This window comes from Lipophrys pholis (genome assembly GCF_963383615.2).
Source record: "Lipophrys pholis genome assembly, chromosome: 3".
Classification (NCBI taxonomy): Eukaryota; Metazoa; Chordata; class Actinopteri; order Blenniiformes; family Blenniidae; genus Lipophrys; species Lipophrys pholis.
The window spans coordinates 30,880,503-30,898,913 of record NC_137627.1 but is presented as its reverse complement, the minus strand read 5'-3'; the positions used below and the strand labels follow the sequence as shown (position 1 = coordinate 30,898,913).

At 40.9% G+C, this 18,411-nt stretch overlaps 1 protein-coding gene across 2 annotated transcripts in view; it reads left to right on the top strand.

The window, feature by feature from the left end:
- Nucleotides 1-1,677: 1,677 nt before the first annotated feature.
- cntn5 (contactin 5) overlaps nt 1,678-18,411 on the top strand; it is a 155,391-nt gene continuing 138,657 nt past the window's right edge. The window contains exon 1 of one of the 2 annotated variants that reach the window (XM_080460392.1): nt 1,678-2,137. The gene's annotated coding sequence lies outside the window, so the exon portion shown is untranslated. The remainder of the gene's footprint in view (nt 2,138-18,411) is intronic. The other variant, XM_080460391.1, reaches the window with a different exon arrangement.

Here is an 18,411-nt window from a genome sequence, read left to right as displayed (position 1 = left end):
ATATTAAACCAATGCCTTCTAAAAGTCACAGCTTCGTAAAGGTCTCTCTTATCAGTGCTCACCATTGTGCAGAGAAGGATGTGAGACTTTGCTCAATTGAATGCACCAGAACTTTTCCATCCATCTTCTTTTATAATGCTCTAGCCAACTTGGGGTCACGGGGGGGCTGGAACCGATCCCGAATACACCGTAGAGCGGTAGCCAGTCCATCACAGGGCAGACGCACAGAGACAGTCACTTGCTCTTAAGTTTGTCGTGCAATTTTCAAACAGACAATTCCCCTTCAATGTATTTCTTTGAGACCACAGTTCATGAGGACAACCCAAGCGTGTACCTAAAGAACAAACAAATTCCTGGGATGTCGTTGTTGTGATGCGAGAAAACATCAGAACAACCAGATCATTTCCACTAAGTTAGGGGCTGTTGCACGGCAAGACTCTGACAAATCTTTGGTTGTGTTTTTGGTGTTAGTTTACATGACAACTGAAAATGCAATTTTTTGGAAACGGCTCTCAAAGTGGAACTTTTGTCTGTCGCTGTGCAAACGGGGGGAAAACAACACTTTCTGGAAACGCCTGTATGGGGGCATTATTGTAGCAAGTCTATTTGTTGATGTGTATGGAGAGCTGTGTATCTGTATTTCAATCTTTGTCCAAAGTGAGATTTGTCCATCTGTAAAAGAATTTGCCCATTTGAACTGGAATCTGCATGTCATCTCCAAATTTTTCCATCTTTAATTAGGTTTTCAAATGTGCAAAACCAATCTGCTAATCTGTATTAAAATTCACACTTGTGATAAGATTTGTCAATGCTGAAAATATATTCATAGTTGAAAAGTCTACTTATTCAGCTACAATCTGAATTTGTCCATACAAATGTCCATGCACTTGCTATTGTTAAAGTTTATAGCATATTGTTCACCGCAAGCAGGCATGTGTGCTTTAATTACAAAAACAACCAACAGCACCAACTTGTGTCCTGGCATGCTAACTACATCGTTATCGCTGTTTCTGCTGAGTCTGTGTAAACATGAAACTTTTCTGAAATTAAAACTTAAAACATTGTATAAACGATTCCTTTATAAAAAGTCAGAAAGATGCCACATTTACATATTGTTTTAAGGAAACAGAAATCAGAATCAATAGCATAAAAGAAAGCTGAGCCAAATCAGTGTTATTCTCATAAGTGGAAATTGTTGAGGAACAGTTGGGGTCTGGGAAAAAAAACATTCCCTCCTATATCATATTATTTAATTGCTCCTTACCAAACTATTTCAGTTCAAATAACACGACTTGTAAACCGTTCCCAACTATATGAGCACTTTTCCAATGTGTCATAATAGAAATTGTAAAGGTATTGGGTAAATGCTGAAGACAGTGCTTTGTGGTAAATGGATGCACATTAGTTGTGTTATTAAATCAGCATGTTTGCCACTTGTATTATAAAAAATCGGTCTAAACATACCCATATCACCTTGCACACACAACACATGAAAAAAAAAACTATTTTACCTTTCCCCATCTCTTGGAGAAGCTGACCTGCTCACACTACACTCTCACTAAATGTCCAGCGTCTCTCCTCGCGCAGTGGCAGAAAGTGATGCAATGCCACTCCTTATAACTAACTAAGGGCCACCTTCTTTTCTTTTTTCTTTTTTTTCTTCTCCCTCTCCTCCTCTCTCCTCAGCACCAGTGAGCTGGGATGCTGCGCTGCAGAGAGAGCCTCATCATCCGGCTGCAGCGGTGGAGGCTGACAGAGAGGAGAGGAGAGGACAGGAGCAGAGCTCAGCTCAGCACAGCGCAGCACCGACGCTCCGTCCAGCAGCAGCGCAGCGCAGCTCCGCGACGCACGGACGGACGGCTGCGCCCGCACAGAGCGCACAAGAAGTGGAGGGAAACGGCTCAGCTACGCGTCGGGGGCAGTGGAAGAGCTTCTCATCTGCGTGCTTTTCTCGCCGTTTTACCACTCGGGGATGTGCTGCTTTTGTGAGATAACAGACGACGACCCGTTGGACCTCCCTGGATATTGGTAAACGTGCGGCTGCCGTCATTCCGCTGTGCGGGTCCGGAGACGAGAGGCTGGACGGCGGGCACCACCGAACAAAACCACAGAGGAAGCACTACTTTCATGTATTTCAGTGAGTACAGTGTTTCACGTTGCTTTGTTATTTTTCTCCATGTTTGTCATCTTCCTGCTGCTCAAAAATGAACTTCTGCGTAAAAAATATATAAATGGATTATTTTGTAATAATTTTTTTTTTTTTTAGCAATTCTACCACTGCTGTTTATACAACTTTTTCCTAAAAACAAAACAAAACACAGAAGCAGCTAAAATGACACGTGAGCCAGTTAAGGCACAGTACAAACAAGCTGCAAAGTGTCAAACAAGCTATTTATAAGCCTGGATGAAGTTGGAAACATCTTCCCATGTGGGGGCTTAAATTAAAGGTGTCCTACAATGAACCCCCCCCCCCCCAAAAAAAAAAAAACAACAACAAAAAAACAGCAGCCTTGAGAGGATAGATGTTTTCAAATGTCGTTAACACAGACCTCGGGTTCAGGTGTAGTTTCTCTTGATGGAAGCTCAAAGGGAGCCATGACATTTTTGTGAATGAGATGAGATCTTCTTTTTTTCTTTTTTTTAATTTGGAAGTGCATCCTTTGGTTAGCAGAGCAGGAGCCTTCTAACACATCATTTACCACACAAGTAGACCCACAGGAGTTATCTCATCACAGATATGCAAATTAACCCAAACTCTAATTTTGTGGTTCTGCTGCGGTTGAATGTTTTCTGTATGACAGTGTTGGTGACTGTTGGGCTGTGCATTGATGTGGATTGGGAGCTCAGACTCTTGTTTGATCTTACTGATCTGCCTCCTCCAGGGCTGTGGAGCTTGGAGGATGCTCACACAAGGAAGAAAAGTGGGGAGGGGGCATTATTAAGCCACAATTCAATTATGATTTTATTTTCCATTTGTGTTCTTGTACAATTTTCTTTTCAATGACAGTAATTAACAGAGTGGCATAAAGAATTAAGTCTGTCAAAGGGGGTAAAAAAGGCAGCTTAAAAAGGTCTGTCTGCTGTTAGTAAATCCCTCTGCTGCTTTGGGGGAATTCTTAATTTTCAAGTCCACTCAGACTGGAAGATACAGTGTCATACTATTTTAGGACGCACGTCTAATTTAAAGCCACTAAGTGTGTCACTTTAACATTCAACACTGAAGATTTAAAAGATGAACCTTTTGGACCAGTTTTTCTTTCTAAAAATACAGAAACTGGTTTATGGTCTGCTGCATGCTCCAGTCAGCCCAGAATTTGACATAAATTACTGCAAATGTTGTTGCACTTTGCAAATGATTCAAGTCATGTTTACAACCTTCAAAGAAAATACAGGTAGAGTGCAATTTCACCACCTTCGTTATGAAGGAAAATATGAATTTATTGTATGTCATGAAAGTAAGTTTAACTAAAGAATGTGCATTGCCTCACTGACCTCCAGTGTGTGCTACATACCATATGGCACTTGTGTGAGAGTGAGTTGGAGTAGGCACAAGGAAAACAAGTCTTTTGACTCCAAGGATTGTTTGAAGGTTTGCCAGTTGAGGCAAGTTGAGCACATCCATGCTCTCCCAGTGTTATGTGACATGCTGCATTGTGGACGAGCTGTGTAGTTACTTTATGGATGGAGCTATGCAGCCAGATACTGCCCCTTTTATATCCCTTTGACTAAACAAATATAGATTCACATGCCAAAACTTAGAACTTCTATGAAGCACACTCAATGGTTTGTTGTACGTGTCACGAAAGGTTCGAATTTCCCCTTGAATATTTCTTTTGCACTCATAAATCAGAGCTAAAATTGCACAGCTGCCATCACACTTTGCCTTACTGTTAGTGCTATACAGCATCCATTAGGACCTAATGATGGAGGAATAACTTGAAGGCATGCCTACTATTCAAAATACCCTATAATTTGGAGTAATGTCAATGTGGACATACAGTGTGTATTTAATGATTGTGGTATGGGTCCACTCCACCGCTGAGCCTAATTTCCTGACATCATATGAGGATGGCTCATCTCACCGGGAGGTGTAGCCCTGTCGCGGGAGTCACCAGATGCAGTAATGAAAAGTAGATTCACCTGCATATCTTAGAAGGAGGGTGGAGGGAGGGAAGGCACAGCTGTGTTAATTTCTTTTGGCTCGAATTGGAGGTTACCTCGATCCTTATCAGATGTAAATCAGTTATTTGCTTGCAGTGCGTGCTAAAACTGAAAAAAACTAAAAGGTTTGTGGATCCACTCGGGGGCAGGTGTGAGAGATGGAATGCAAATTTGCAGATGGGCTAACCTTGATTGAAATTAAATATGTCTTGAATTTGCAGCTGTCCCTCCCTTTTGGGACGGAAGGATTATTGACGTGAGCCAACGGATATGTAATTAGGCTACGGCTAATTGAAAATGACAAGTCTGGTGGTGAAGGCTCGCCTTTGGGACACTTGTGAAAAATGTATATCAGTAGTGACAAGAGAGAGACCAGAGATAGAAACGGCCTCACCAAGACAATGGCACCCAAGGGAGGCATTTTATTTATTTTTTCAGGGACAGATCTGCAAATAAGTATAAATGGGCACAAATGTCTTGCAGAGCACACTTAATAGTCAACATGTCCCTGAAGGGTGTTTGTTTTTGTTTTGTTTTTCCTTAAAATGTGATATGGGCAAACATTATTCCCAGACAGGCACACGGTATCAAACTGTGTAGCTGTAGTATATATAGTTGCTCCTGTGATGAAAGAGGAGCGAGGCAGTGTGAGGAAATTGCTGGGTATCTTCTAAAATATGTAAACAACATGTTCTTTCATTGTTAGGAGGATGCAAGGGTGTAATCTTGTTCTCAAAAACACAACAGTGACTAAGAGTGTGGGTCCGGGGGATTCTTTCCTCTGCAAAATCTGTGATGACATGCATTTGTTGGATTAAAGAAATTTCTTTCAGGTTGTGTTGAGTCTTGACAGTGCTAAACCAACAATGGACCGCCTCGCTATCTAACACTTTGTATGAGAGGACCAGTGGTCGAGCGAGCAGAGCCTCCAAGACACACGTCCCCATGACCCATCTGACAGCTTCATTTATATAATTGCTGAGAAGCATCTGCGTTAGAGAGGGAGCGATCTTTCGGCGCCCTCCTCCAGTTGTCAGACTTATGAATGACTGAGATTTGATGCTCAATGAGTCAGACAGACAAACTTAAGTCTCGCTAATGTTGTCATCCAAACAGAAATAAGCTCTGATTTTATTTTTTTGTTGCTTGTTTGCACTCTGATCCGACTCACATGACGCTGACAACAGGCTCTGCAGTCGGTGCTCGCACCACTGGCAAGTGTGTGCATCTGTTGAGCAGAAGTGTAATTAACACAAGTGACATGACAGCATCAATGTGGGGGGTGGTGTGTGTGTGTGTGTGTGTGCGTGTGTGTGTGTGTGTGTGTGTGGGGGGGGGGGGGGGTCTATGATCGTTCCAGCAGATTTGAATGGCTGAAATAACATGTTTTGGTTAGTTAATGTCACACTGCCTCAGGTTAGTTAATTACGCAGACCTTTTTATCTGTTTGTCTTGCTGCTGTCCTCATTGTGTTAACTTTGCTGCACACACCCTCAGGCTCCACACGTACCATTTAAATGGGCAGTTTGGAAATGTGAAAGGTTATTAATTGCACGTTTGAGTGAAAAAAAAGAAGAAGAAGAAGCTGCCCTCAGTGAAAATTTTTGACTCTTGCTTGTTGAAATATTAAAATTGGGCAGCTGTTGGAGTAAGAACAGAACCCTTCTTGTCTGTATTATTAAAATGTATACAGTAGCAGCAGCATCATGTACTCTCTTACATTACTCATGTGATGAAATAGGTGCTAGTAGGTTTGACTCGCCTTTGAAAAGAGTTTGTCAGAGAAGTGAGCATCAAGAATTTGTAGAGATGGTAAGGAGGGAGTTGCGGTGACGGAGATGGTGGGGAATAGCCCGAGGATGGAGTGTTTTTCAGGAGGCAGCTCCTGATTTTATGTGACAGTAAAGGGCCTTATCTACCAGGGCCATGATGAAGCACAACACTCTTTGATTTTTTATCTTTCAAACGTCTAACAATCTCATCCTCTGGACAGATTAGTGAGATGAAGGTGTGAAAAACGGGCCGTGCAGTTTCAGGGGAGTCAAGCGCAGGGTCTTAGGCTATATCTGCATCATGCTGATAGCACAAAATGAAAGATTAGCGAAAATTAGTGGCACACTTTTGACCTTCAGTTTGGAGAAAGTCAAAAGATAGTATTGGTCTCAGGGCAAGGTTTGATCATATTCATATAGAGTAAACAGTCCTGTGTGAGGCAGATGGTAAACGGCCAGGAAAACATTCATAATGGGGGGAAAAGCAGACACGGGTTTTGCATAATTTTTAGGTGAACTTGAAAAATAAGTACATTCTTGTCCTTTGATCTATGAACATATTCAAACATTGACGACACCATCTGACTCGCAGTATGTTTGTCGCTCCTGTTTCTTATTACCTCAGACGGGGCATTGATCCTCGAAAAGAATTAGTTGGGGATGGCATTTTTAATGGCTCATTTGAAATTCATTGGAGTCCAAAACCTTTCTTTGCAAGTCTTAATCAATTCCTGTGGCGTCTTGATAACGTAAACCTCAAAAGACAAAGAGAGCCAACATTTTCAGTGCTAACTAGAAACTTAGAAAACTTGACAGAAACACTTCTTCCACAAAGCATTTTAATATGCTGTATGTAGTTATGTAAAATTACTGTTTTATGGTCTTGGTCTTGAACCCTGGTGAAACGGTCTTTCAACCCTGTTGGTTAACAGACTTCTCTGGTAGCTCATTAATATAAAATTGCCTCTCAGCTTCATGTAAAAAGAATATGCTATAAAACTACATTTCTTCCCAAATAAAACTGGATATTAAATCCTACATTACTGCACCAGTCTCATCATAACGCTGATTTTAATGAGCTGTATGTTCTTATAAAGATTTAATTGGAAGTGTGGAGGAATGAGTTGTGTTGTGACATGGACAGTTTCTATTAAGGAATACAACATAAATGCTGGGTGGAATGTACTGTGAGATCTTTGAGAATGCAAACAATTTTTACAGCGAGGAAAGACCCCCTTAGGTCTTCATGCCGTTCAAATGTTCTTTGATGTTTTTTTTTCATTGGTCTAGTACTTCTTAAGGTGCACTCACTTATGTGGAGCCTACGCAATTTGTGTCTTTAGTAACCCTGTAGGAAAGAGAAAAGCGGCAGTGCTTTACATCCAAAGAGGAGAAGCAAGTGTTTTAGGGTCACCTTTCTTACAGCACGGAGTCATGCGTCCTGCAGGCTCATGATGAGTTGCTACGTTCCACTCTCATGCCTCCTTTGTCCCCGAGAGATGAGATGTGTATGGAGGAATCTGTCAGATTACAACTAAGAGGGCTGCGGTGACACAGCTCTGCCTGTGCTGCACCTCCCCTGTTCATCCTCTTGTGACAAACACTGAATTCTTTCTACTCAAGTGAAGTCGGCGGACAAATCTCTTTGGCATCATATCTGTTATGATACAGTGGTGCTCATATGAGTGGAGCATCAAACAGCATTAAACATTGATGTTTAAGGGATTTGATGTTTTATATCACTGACTTTCTAATGAAAACTGTTTGATCTGATACATTAATTCGACTGCCATCGCAAGATCTGATTTTGGTGACTGGAAACATGATGGATGTTTTACATCGGTAAACGCTTGCTTTAACAAACGCAGAACTTAATACCAGTAAAATGTCCTTCAGATTTTAGGATGAGGTGAAGCTTCATTAGACATGGGGATATGGCAAAAGCGCTGATGCGTTTCACATTGAAACTAAAGAAGAGAAAGCTTTTCTGTGGTCTTCTGTGGTCTTTATTCAGAGCTGCCATTGTGTGGTGAGTGCTGATGCTTGGGTTTATGACATTTCTCGATATCAGCTGTCAGCTTGCCGTGCGAAGCATTACGACTGCGGCGATGGTCCCGAGAAAGAAAAGAAAAGAAAAGACTAATGTTACAAATGCGGTTTTCAGTGTTTTTGGATCGGAATCATTGTTTGGGTCAGCTGTGCATTTTTCTAATATGACATTTTATTCCACAAGTAAAAGGTTCATCCTTTTCTTGCACAGTCTCTTTAAATAATCAGCTCTTGATAAAATGTTAAAATAAGCAACCTCTGAGCACTGGGTGAGATGCCACTGAATTATCTCATTATTTTCCTGCAGTCCACCAGATCAATAAATGTGATATTTCCCCTAATGGGAGAATAATGGAAGAACTGACAGCAAGGGATGACGGAACAAAAGTGTTTGCCCAAGTATAGATTGAAATATTTAAAATGCATCAAGACAACAGAAGCCATTTAAGCTGCCGTCTGTTTTTTAAAAAAAAAAGAAAAGAAAAAGTTCAAAACATTGCCTGAAGAAGACAGCTGTACAAATCATCTCATCTGAGACTTTTGATAAGCGGCTTACAATCGGTCAACAACTTGAGGTTTGTAATTAATCATCGAAGTAAAACATCTGCTACACAGGAGGAGTATGGTTCTGTGGTCGGGAACACGCATACTTATAAAGTATCTCTGTAATCTAATTAGTAGATTCTCAATGAATATGAATATGAAATGGTCTCATATGTTTTAACAGACCACTTTTTTCTTGCTTGTCCTTATATACTTACTCTAAACTGTACATCATCGTCTGTTATCTTATAGTATGTGATTTTTTTTACTTACTATTCATGCAGCCATTAGCTCTGTACTGTGGTGTTATGAATAATGCTATCTTCAAATAAACAGATTTGAATACGCTTGGACCATCAACATGCAGGGAACTTGAAGAATGATTCATGACTGTAAAGTGCACGGTTTTATTTAAACACACTCCAATTGCGTGGATAACGAGAATGCAAGCCTCATTCAGTGGTTATTAATAAATGCATAAATGTATAAGGGTATAAATGTAGTGACCTTTACAACTTGCCATAGTAACGCGGGGATACTTTAAACCAAACCACAGCTGCATTTGTTCACATTGTTAGCATCTCCGCAGCTACAATTCAGCAGCGGTGCACAGCACAATGGACTGATGATTGATCATCTGAGAGTGGGAATTCATAATAAACCGATCTGATGAGCACGGATTAGAAAGGTAGAATGATACATGTGCTCTGTCAGCAGCCAGAATCCGGATAGAATTCATTGTCGCTGTTAGAAATGGGGAAATGTTCGGAGTCGATTCAAGAATAAATGGAAATGAATAGCAGTGAAAGTAGGGCGGCACAATGTATCACAGATTTGTCGATATCAACGTGCACAGTATCACTAATGGCCGACTGAAATACATCATGCTTGCATGAACTGTACATTCACACTCTGCAAAGCCAAAACGTCCGAGTTTTAAATATGAACAGAGAGTATGATTAATCGTGCTTAACTCAAAAGAATTGTGCGATTACCTAATTCAACCGTGTTAATTGATTGACAGCCCGTACTTATTTCATACCTGATGGCCAAAGGGCAGAAGTTAGAAGCACAGAAATCATGATAAATGACTAACAACAACAACCTGCTCTGCTGCTGGTGGAGACGGCAGTTGCACATGTATCGGAAAAAACAAACAAACAAAAACAAATGTAACAAAACAAAACAGGCTCAGTCACAGCTGGTGTGTCTGAGGTGCAAGATAAGATCACAGTTATTGGGAAGAAAAAAGCTCAAAAACGTCATATATTGCTTGTATTTATCACAAAACATAATGGTATTGCAATACTCATTACTGCATGTCCATCTAAAGTCTGAGTCCAAATCAAAGGGCTTATTCCACCTGTAGACTGAATGTGTGTATTTCTTGATGTTTTAAAGGGTCCGTATCGCCTCCCACCGGGCAGCAGGGAGAATAGGTGATGTCCGGAGCGGTTGGGCTTCTTTAAAATCCAGCTGGCCTTCTGTCGTAGCGGCTGTAATATGTAAATGTCTCCGAGGGGGTTGGTGGTCTCTTTGTCACGTGTTCTACCTCCCTCGCCACCTTCTGCAGGTCTCAAAGGAGGGGTCAAGGAACTGGATTTCTATATTCCTTTGCTGTTTATGCTCAGGCAGATAGTTCAGTGTACTCTGATATTCTAACACTGGAGTCACATTCTTTATGGTGGTGTTTCCCGGATTGTTCTCAGGACACATCTTGTGCATTTCCTTTCTGCAGGCAGCTTCATTAAGTACTGTTAATATCATGGCATAGTTTATTCTGAGGCTGCACATTTTAGTTTTATTAACTTCTATTTTAATATCTTGTTGCACTCTTTTTCTCACCTACATTCTTTATTTTCGTTCTCTATTTTAGGTGATGTACTCTGTATTCTCTTTCTCTCTCTCTCTTTTTTTTTTGGTGACATATGTGTACACCATAGGAGGGTAGGTTGAGATCAAATGTTGATGCTACTGCGTGTCTGAATCAATGATAAAGGTCACTTTGACTTGACTTTCCATAATTAAAAGTAGTTTTCGATGACATGGATGACACCCCTCAGTACTTATTTCTTATTGACAAATAATTTGCATCTGGCTTATTCATCTTCTGTGTGGAAATTTCCCCTTTAGTACAGACTTTTCTCTTTTAAGTAGAATTAAATCAAATGTCCATGTTGTAATGTTGAAATTGTGTTTTTCTTGAGATCAGTATAAAGCAAATTTACAAATAAATGACAAAGGTGATATTAAAACACTCAAATCATGTGAAAACACTTTGCTCCATGCACTAAATTGCTGAATTGTTATGTTAGTACTTCTTTATGTTATCTGAAATAGCTTGTCTGTTACTAAAACCTAAAATGTGAGGATCAGCACAGGATCCAATTACTTCCTGAGACTTGTGCATTGAATAGCCATATTGTTGGTTATCTGTGGATTCCCAGCTGTTGGGAATGTTGAGGTGTGTACAGCTTTAAGTCAAAGGACAGGGATTGGTAGATGTTCTTATGTTATTGCCATAAGAAGCATTCCTGAAGTCTGATTCTTTTGTCAGAAGTACTGTAAATTACTGTAAGTGTCTGGAATTGCATGTGGAAGAGCTGCTAACGAAGTTTGCTGATTCATACGTTCATATGGCAGTTGTGAAAATCTAATTTCATTATTCTAAATAGCTACAAATCCAATGTGTGAGAAAAGAGTGAGAATCTTGAAGACTTTTTTTAATTGTTTACATTTGACTCTGTAATTAATGATTATAATTATTCTAACGCAGCTATTCTAACGCACATAAATGACTTTACTCAGGAAACAGATCCACATTTTGTCTGAGGTGGAGTTCTTTTAAGTCCATATCAGATCACTGTCTTTACGCCAAGTACTTCACACACAGAAGAAATCTGACTCTGAGTTTTTCTTCACTCTCCAGACACTGGGGACCGTAACGTGATGGATTTTGCAAGCTCTGTGATGCAAATATTATGAGTTTTCAGTAACTTCAGCAACTTTTAGTAAGTTTGGTAATAGCACTCATAAAAAGCCAATATGGATTCAGATTGCATGAAATGAACTCAAATTTCAATACCCTGAAAAAAAAAATTAGTGGATTATTGCTGTTGGAAAAGATGCATTAATGAGGCACAATGTGCAGTTTCTTTTTAAGTCAGATCCCACCTGTGCTTTACTCTTACTAGACTGCATGTTTGAAGTTTATGTTTCCTGATATGTCGTTAATTCTTTGCAGCCTTTGCTTTTCCATTCATTTCGAGAAATGTGCTCCCACAAGGGACACCACTCCCCCTAAGAATAAATCTGAGCTTAGAGCTCTGCAGGGTAAATCCTCATGAGCTGTTATGTTGTCAAAACAGCTAAAAGAAGAGTTAAATTCTTGCAGCTGTGTTTATGATATTGCTTTTTCATCTAACTTTATTAGCCACATGTTTGTGTCTAAAGCATTTAGATAAGTTAAATCCGATTCTCAGTCTTTGTTTATGGATACACCTTAATCATTTACGTTAACAATGCCATTTAGTCATCACGACTAATGATCATAAATTCAGGAAATCGTTCCAAACACAAATACCCATCTGAGCTGTGAGATTAAACCAGCAAGCAGCTTTTCCGCTATATCCACGGAAAAGATGAAGACGCTTTATCACTTAGAGAGCTGGACTGTGGAGATCACATTCAAACAAACTGGGAATTAATTAGATCTATTTATCATTGCCACACATGTACCGGGGGACAGTAGAGAATGGCTCTGAGAATGAGCATGTGACATAGAAGCCCCAAAGCTACACTTTTACTAGCTGCTGTGTTTCACTTCTTACAGCTGCGAGTTTCCAAAAACTGACCATTCATTTGAAATAGTTATCACTCTTGCGACCCCTATCACATTTCCAGCAGGCTTTTCCCAAAGTGCCTTTATTATCAGCTCCCATGCTATGGGACACTCTATAGTTACCATAGCAACTCGTGCCCCACGATTTGATCTTGGGGAAATCAGGTCACATTATTGCTATGTTCAAAGAAAGCTTTATGTAACTTTACAAATCTTCTCAGAGTTGGAAGTTTTCTCTCTCTTTTACCCATCCATCCCTTTTCTATCTACATTCAGTCATCAACATGATTAAATACAGTCATTTTAATCTGGATCAAAAGCCTTCTGGCTCTACAGCAGGATTGTATTTTGATGTAAAGCCTCTGAAAAATAGTTTTCCAAAGAGCATCAGAACTTTTTAGTACATTGTCAGAGGGTTATCTCAGTTTGCGACATCGTGTTTTCAATGCACCCACTTCTTACTTCCAGCAAATACTTGTTTGCTTTCTTTTGTATATGGCTTCTGATTCATTCGTTAAGAGGTACATCTCAAGTGCCACTGTATGAAGCATAAAGCTTTGTTAGGACTTCAATTTTTCAGTGTTTGGGTTCAAATTAATTCATCATAAGGAGCTGTTTATTTAGTAGTTAACAGAGAAAGTGGATGTGTTAACTGTGCTGACCTGAGTGGTAGAGATCCAACAATAAGCCTTGAGACGGTCCCCTCAGATGCCGGATCAGACGGTCATTAAAACACAATTTTCAGAAGAGCTCATTTATACCTTCATTGTGTGACACACAGAGGCAGTATTCTCTCGGGACCAAATCTGAAGTGCGGTTAAGTTCCCTGCCGTTCAAAAACTGTGTGTGTGTGTGTGTGTGTGTGTATGTGTGTGTGTATGTGTGTGCCTGCGTGCGTGTGTGCGTGCGTGTATTAACTACATTGTGGAATACTAAAAAGGACTCATGCAACGATTAAAGTAAGGGGATAAACATCAAGGCTTCGTTTACACAAAAAAGTCTAGTGAAAAGAATAATTTTTTCCATTTTGTTTCAGGAAAGTTTTGTGGTTCGATGGCAAGACTTTGAAAATGAAGTCCATTTACACGAAATGGCAGAAATGTTGTCAACAAAGATGTTGTCAACATGTTTGGCCACTATTTAGTGTGTGTTGTCTTTTGTAATTATACCACACACACGCACACGTGTGCACTATAAACATCAACAATGGCGAGAAAGTCAGAGTATTTTCAAAAAGTTTAATTTTTACACTGAATCCAAGCATTTTCAAAAGGTCCACCTTGAGAGGCGTTCTCAAAAAGTAGCCTTTTCACGAACTCCAAGCACTGTTGGCGTGTAAACGGACACCCAAAACGCAAAAGAGTTCTCCATTTTCACTTGTGTGTCATCATTGAATGTTTTTTTTTTTTTTTTTGTATATATTTTTCATTGAGCAATTCAGATTCATATATATTCTTGACAAGCGTACAGGGCTCAGTTTAAATACTATTTCCACCCCCACTCCCCACAAAAGAAAAAAGAAAATAAGAAAAAAATAACATAAAAATAAGAAGTTTTAAAGAAAAAGAAAAGGAGGGAGGGGGGCTAAAGAGAATGTCCATTAGGACATCCTATTCCCCGATCGTCATTGAATATTGAGGTGTGTACATCTTTTAATGTCCGATAAAGTGTGAATTAATAAATATGCAGTTACTCAAGTAATAGTTTTCGTAAGTAACTTGAGTAAAACAAAAGTGAAGGCAAATCGGTGTGATTTCCCTGAAAAGTGGAAAAACCTATTGAGTCAGGTCACGAGGAGGGACAATTTGATTCTAAATGAGAGACATGTTTCAGTTAAATATTTGTTTTAAGGTTGACAAGTGATCTACAGACGACAGGGTAGGAGTTATTGGAAGTAAATCTGCAAGAAATGAATGGAACGTCCCTAGAAGGTAAGCAAACACATTGTCTTTGCACTCCTGGTCTTCTCTTCTTGTGAGGCTCTAATTGCATACTGGCTCATGGTAGTAAGTAAAAACTGACCTCCTCATAATCATAATTATGAAATATTTTAATGGACCAAAGGTAGTCAAGCAGACAATTTGGCTGAATTTCGATTTGCTCAGTAGGATATAAAAGTAAATCCATGTAATGTCCCCAGAAGATATGGAAATGCAATGTTTGCGAGTGTGTGTGTGTGTGTGTGTGTGTGTGTGTGTGTGTGTGTGTGTGTGTGTGTGTGTGTGTGTGTGTGTGTGTGTGTGTGTGTGTGTGTACCCCGGTTTAACGGGTTGATAGAAATGTACAGGCTTAAAGTATTATGTATGTAAATGTGATTTGCACCATGTTTTACATACTGTGTATTCAGGTTTGTGGGAGCCAGACACAGCCTTTCTGACTACAAAAGAGGCTTTTTATAAGAAAAGCCTTTCTTCTCAAAAGAGGTTGTGTGAAAACGAAGGTGTCTTTGTCCAAAAAGCAGAACAATGGAGGAACATTACAGAGCTATATTTCTGGATGACGGTGTGTTTTGTGTATGTCAGTTACTGCCAGTGGCAAAACACTGTTTTTGTCCCTTGTTTAAAGTTAAAATAAACAAACTAATTCATCCTCTATCTATGTGCATCTTAAAATATCTATTTGCTCCTATGGATCGTGCCTATTGGCAGGTGTCTGAACCCCCTATCGGTCGCTACGATCGCTACGATCGCTACGTCTCTGTGCAAACCTGTGGGAAACACTGGAAGATGATCTGATGGCGATGCTGCACAGTGGTGTCTTGATGTGTTGTGGTGGTTGATCAGGTGTCATGTTGGTGTGGATTAAGTACTGATGCATAATAGTGGCCTTACATTGGATTTGGATTGTATATTTACTGTAGGACATAATGTGCGGCTGTTGCATTGGCTGTATCGGCATAGGCAACAATACTTTTTTTGAAGGATGGGGTTGTAGTTTGTTACTGCTGGCCCTGACTGAAACACCACCTCACACTACTGCTTGCAGACCTCTAATAGGAGGCAGCCAGGTGGCATCCTAATCAGAATCCCAAATCCCCTCAACTGGCTCCTCTCAATGTGGAGGATTGTGGGTTTCTTTCAATCACTTGATCACAAAGCATAAGCCCACCACCCTGCTGAGAAAACTCATTTCAGCTGCTTGTAACCACAATCCTATTCTTTCAGTCATCACCCAACGTTCATGACCATAGGTGAGGGTGGGAACGGGGATGTAGACCGACCAACCGATCGACAGGAAGCTTTGCCTTCCAGCTCGGCTCCTTCCTCACTACTCTCCAGAAAGACCACCCTTCCTGTAGTCAACCTGAGGACCCCGACACACCGAGCTAATGGTTACCCTCTAACCACAACTAAGGCCCCATTTACCCAGCGCTTTCAATGCAACTTTTTGAAAATAGCTCTCAAAGCTGACCTTTTTGAAAACGCGCCCAACTCCGTCACCATGCAAACAGGGGAAAACGCAATTTTTTAAAATTGCTCCAGCTCTACCTCTGTGAAAGCGAAATAAACACTGCTACTGCGCATCCGCGAGTTGATGGACGAGAACAACAGTGGCTGCCTCCAGAGTGTCATGACTGCCAGTCCATATTCTCCTGGGAATTGGGAGTTTTATAGTTGAGAGTCACCGTAATAGCAATCAAACTTTGTCATCTCTCCATACGAATGTCTGTGTACTCCCATTGTTAATGTTTATAGCATATTGTTCTCTACGCACATGTGTGGATTCATTACAAAAGGAACCAACAGCATCCACTAGTGGCCCAATATGCTAACTGCATCATTTTAAGTGTTTCTGTAAACAGACATTGTTTTCATAACGTTACAATGTAACTGCAAAACTTTTCTTTAACAAAAAGGCAACAGTTGTGCGTTTCCACTTTCCACTTTGTTGTGTAAATGGGGCCTAAGTGTCCTTGACTTGAATTGTACACTTAATCGCTTTTTACCTGTTTGCAATGACAAAGTACTAAACCTTATGTGCTTGTCATGAATGAACATCATTCGCTCTCATGCGGTTTTGTTTAAACCGGTATCCTTTTCGAGCCTTCTGCAGTGTGGGCTTTTTTCACCAAAGAGGAGTGTACTGCCCCTTGATTGTCCATACATAACAGCTGAGCTGGCTAATTTAAGTATTCAGAGGCAAAATTACTCCCTGGTGTGTTTTTATGAGAAGGGTCGGCTGCCCCATCATCTTATTGCCATCCAGATGGATGGTAGGAATGGAACTTTAGGGCTGAGACAGTTCGTGTTCAACACATTGCTTTATTTCTTTTACAACTGAAGATTTTCACCCCAAATACCTTACCCAAAAAGAAATGTAACTGTTGCAGAGAACAATAAAAAGGACAGCCACACTTTTATGTAGCCTTTGGAATGAACCCGGTTTTTACGACAAAGCAATGTCAGGAAGTTTTAGAGTTGTAGTTTCTGTTGGCAATATTCTAACATAAGAGTGGGTTAGCCATTAGCGTTAATTCCAACAGCTTTCTCTGCAATTTTTGTGAAACATGCAGCCTGTCTATATTTTTTAATGCCTGTCTGTATCCTTGTTTTCCTAGCTTAACCGTCATTGTGGAATTCCAAATCTTACTGGCTATTCTTTATCTTCTGGTAATTAATATTCTGTATTCTGTCTGACTTGAATGGTCAGCATGTGGGTTTAGGGGTCAGGCTAAAATTTTGTTTAGCCCCGTTTCCACAGTGCCCCTTGGTGCTGGTACGGGTGAGGTCGGAACCGGTTGTTGTGCATTTCCACTGACTCAGAACCGTTACCAACCGGTACCATTGGTAACCATTTCTCGCTACCCCTCCACTTGGGGTACCAGGCACAATGTGCCGGATATGAGGGGGAGGAGCTTCAACACTGCCGTCTGCTCATTGGTCCGTGACAACCGCTGTTCTCCCAGCAAGCAGCCATTTCCAATCAGTTCTTCTGCAGCAATCAGGAAACTTTTTTGAAAATGTTCTCCCGTTTTGGCGTCACATCCTGCATGATTACACAACCGTTCATAACCCCGCCTACATTTCAAACCGTTCCCCGTGTAATGGAAACGCGGCACTGATACGGGTCTGGTTACGGATAGTCAACCCCCACCTGACCGGCACCGGCACCGGCACCGGTACCAAGGGGCACTGTGGAAACGGGGCTATAGAGGAATGGGTATGTGTGATGATAAAGTAAGTTATGAGAATGTTTGTTGCTTTTTGCTTGTGTTGCCCTCTCCCCTACCACAGGGGTCGGCAACCTTCAACACTCAGAGCCATTTGGACTTGTTTCGCACTGAAAAGCCGCTATAATATTATTAAATCAGCGCATATATGTGGGAGATCAATCAGGGTTTTTAGAACCATGACCGTGAGTGGTGTGTTGCTTTCAATGTCATTCACTTGTGTAATTCTGGATTATTTAGTGTTAAGTGAATAATTGCCGCTCTCTGTGGCAGTGAACATGAAGCGTCATTCATCCACATGTCTGCTGATTGGTAGTGAGGATCGTCGCTCTCAACAAGTCGGCAATATTAAAATATCTCATCTGCTGTAAACACTCCCATTATTGTTCACATACGCCGCTTTGCACACACTGGTTGTTTTGTTGACTAGGTTTATTAAAACGTCAGCGCTCCACAGCACTGTGGTCTTCTGACGAGGTTCAGACGCTCCTCTCAGTAACAGGAGAGGAGATCCAGCAGGAGATGGACGCTGCAGTTTGGATTGAGAAAGTTTTCCGCTGTGTCACAAATAAAGGAAGCTCACAGCTTCGCATGGCCGTGAAGCTGCAGCTGCCGTGAGCTGTGACGGCAACTACTACGCTCTTCACACCACAATTGTTGTGTAATGACATTACATCCCTGCCTCGTTCACCACACCGCCTACATTTTACCGCACTCTCTGTAGTTGGAGCGCGCTACACAGTTGGTTCTGGGTGCGCTTTACCTTACCGTACTGTCCCGCTCAGGGATGAACTGCAGTGGGACCAAGGCACAAGGGGCCGCAGCGGAGGGACAAAAGAGCCACATGCGGCTCCGGAGCCGCGGGTTACCGACCA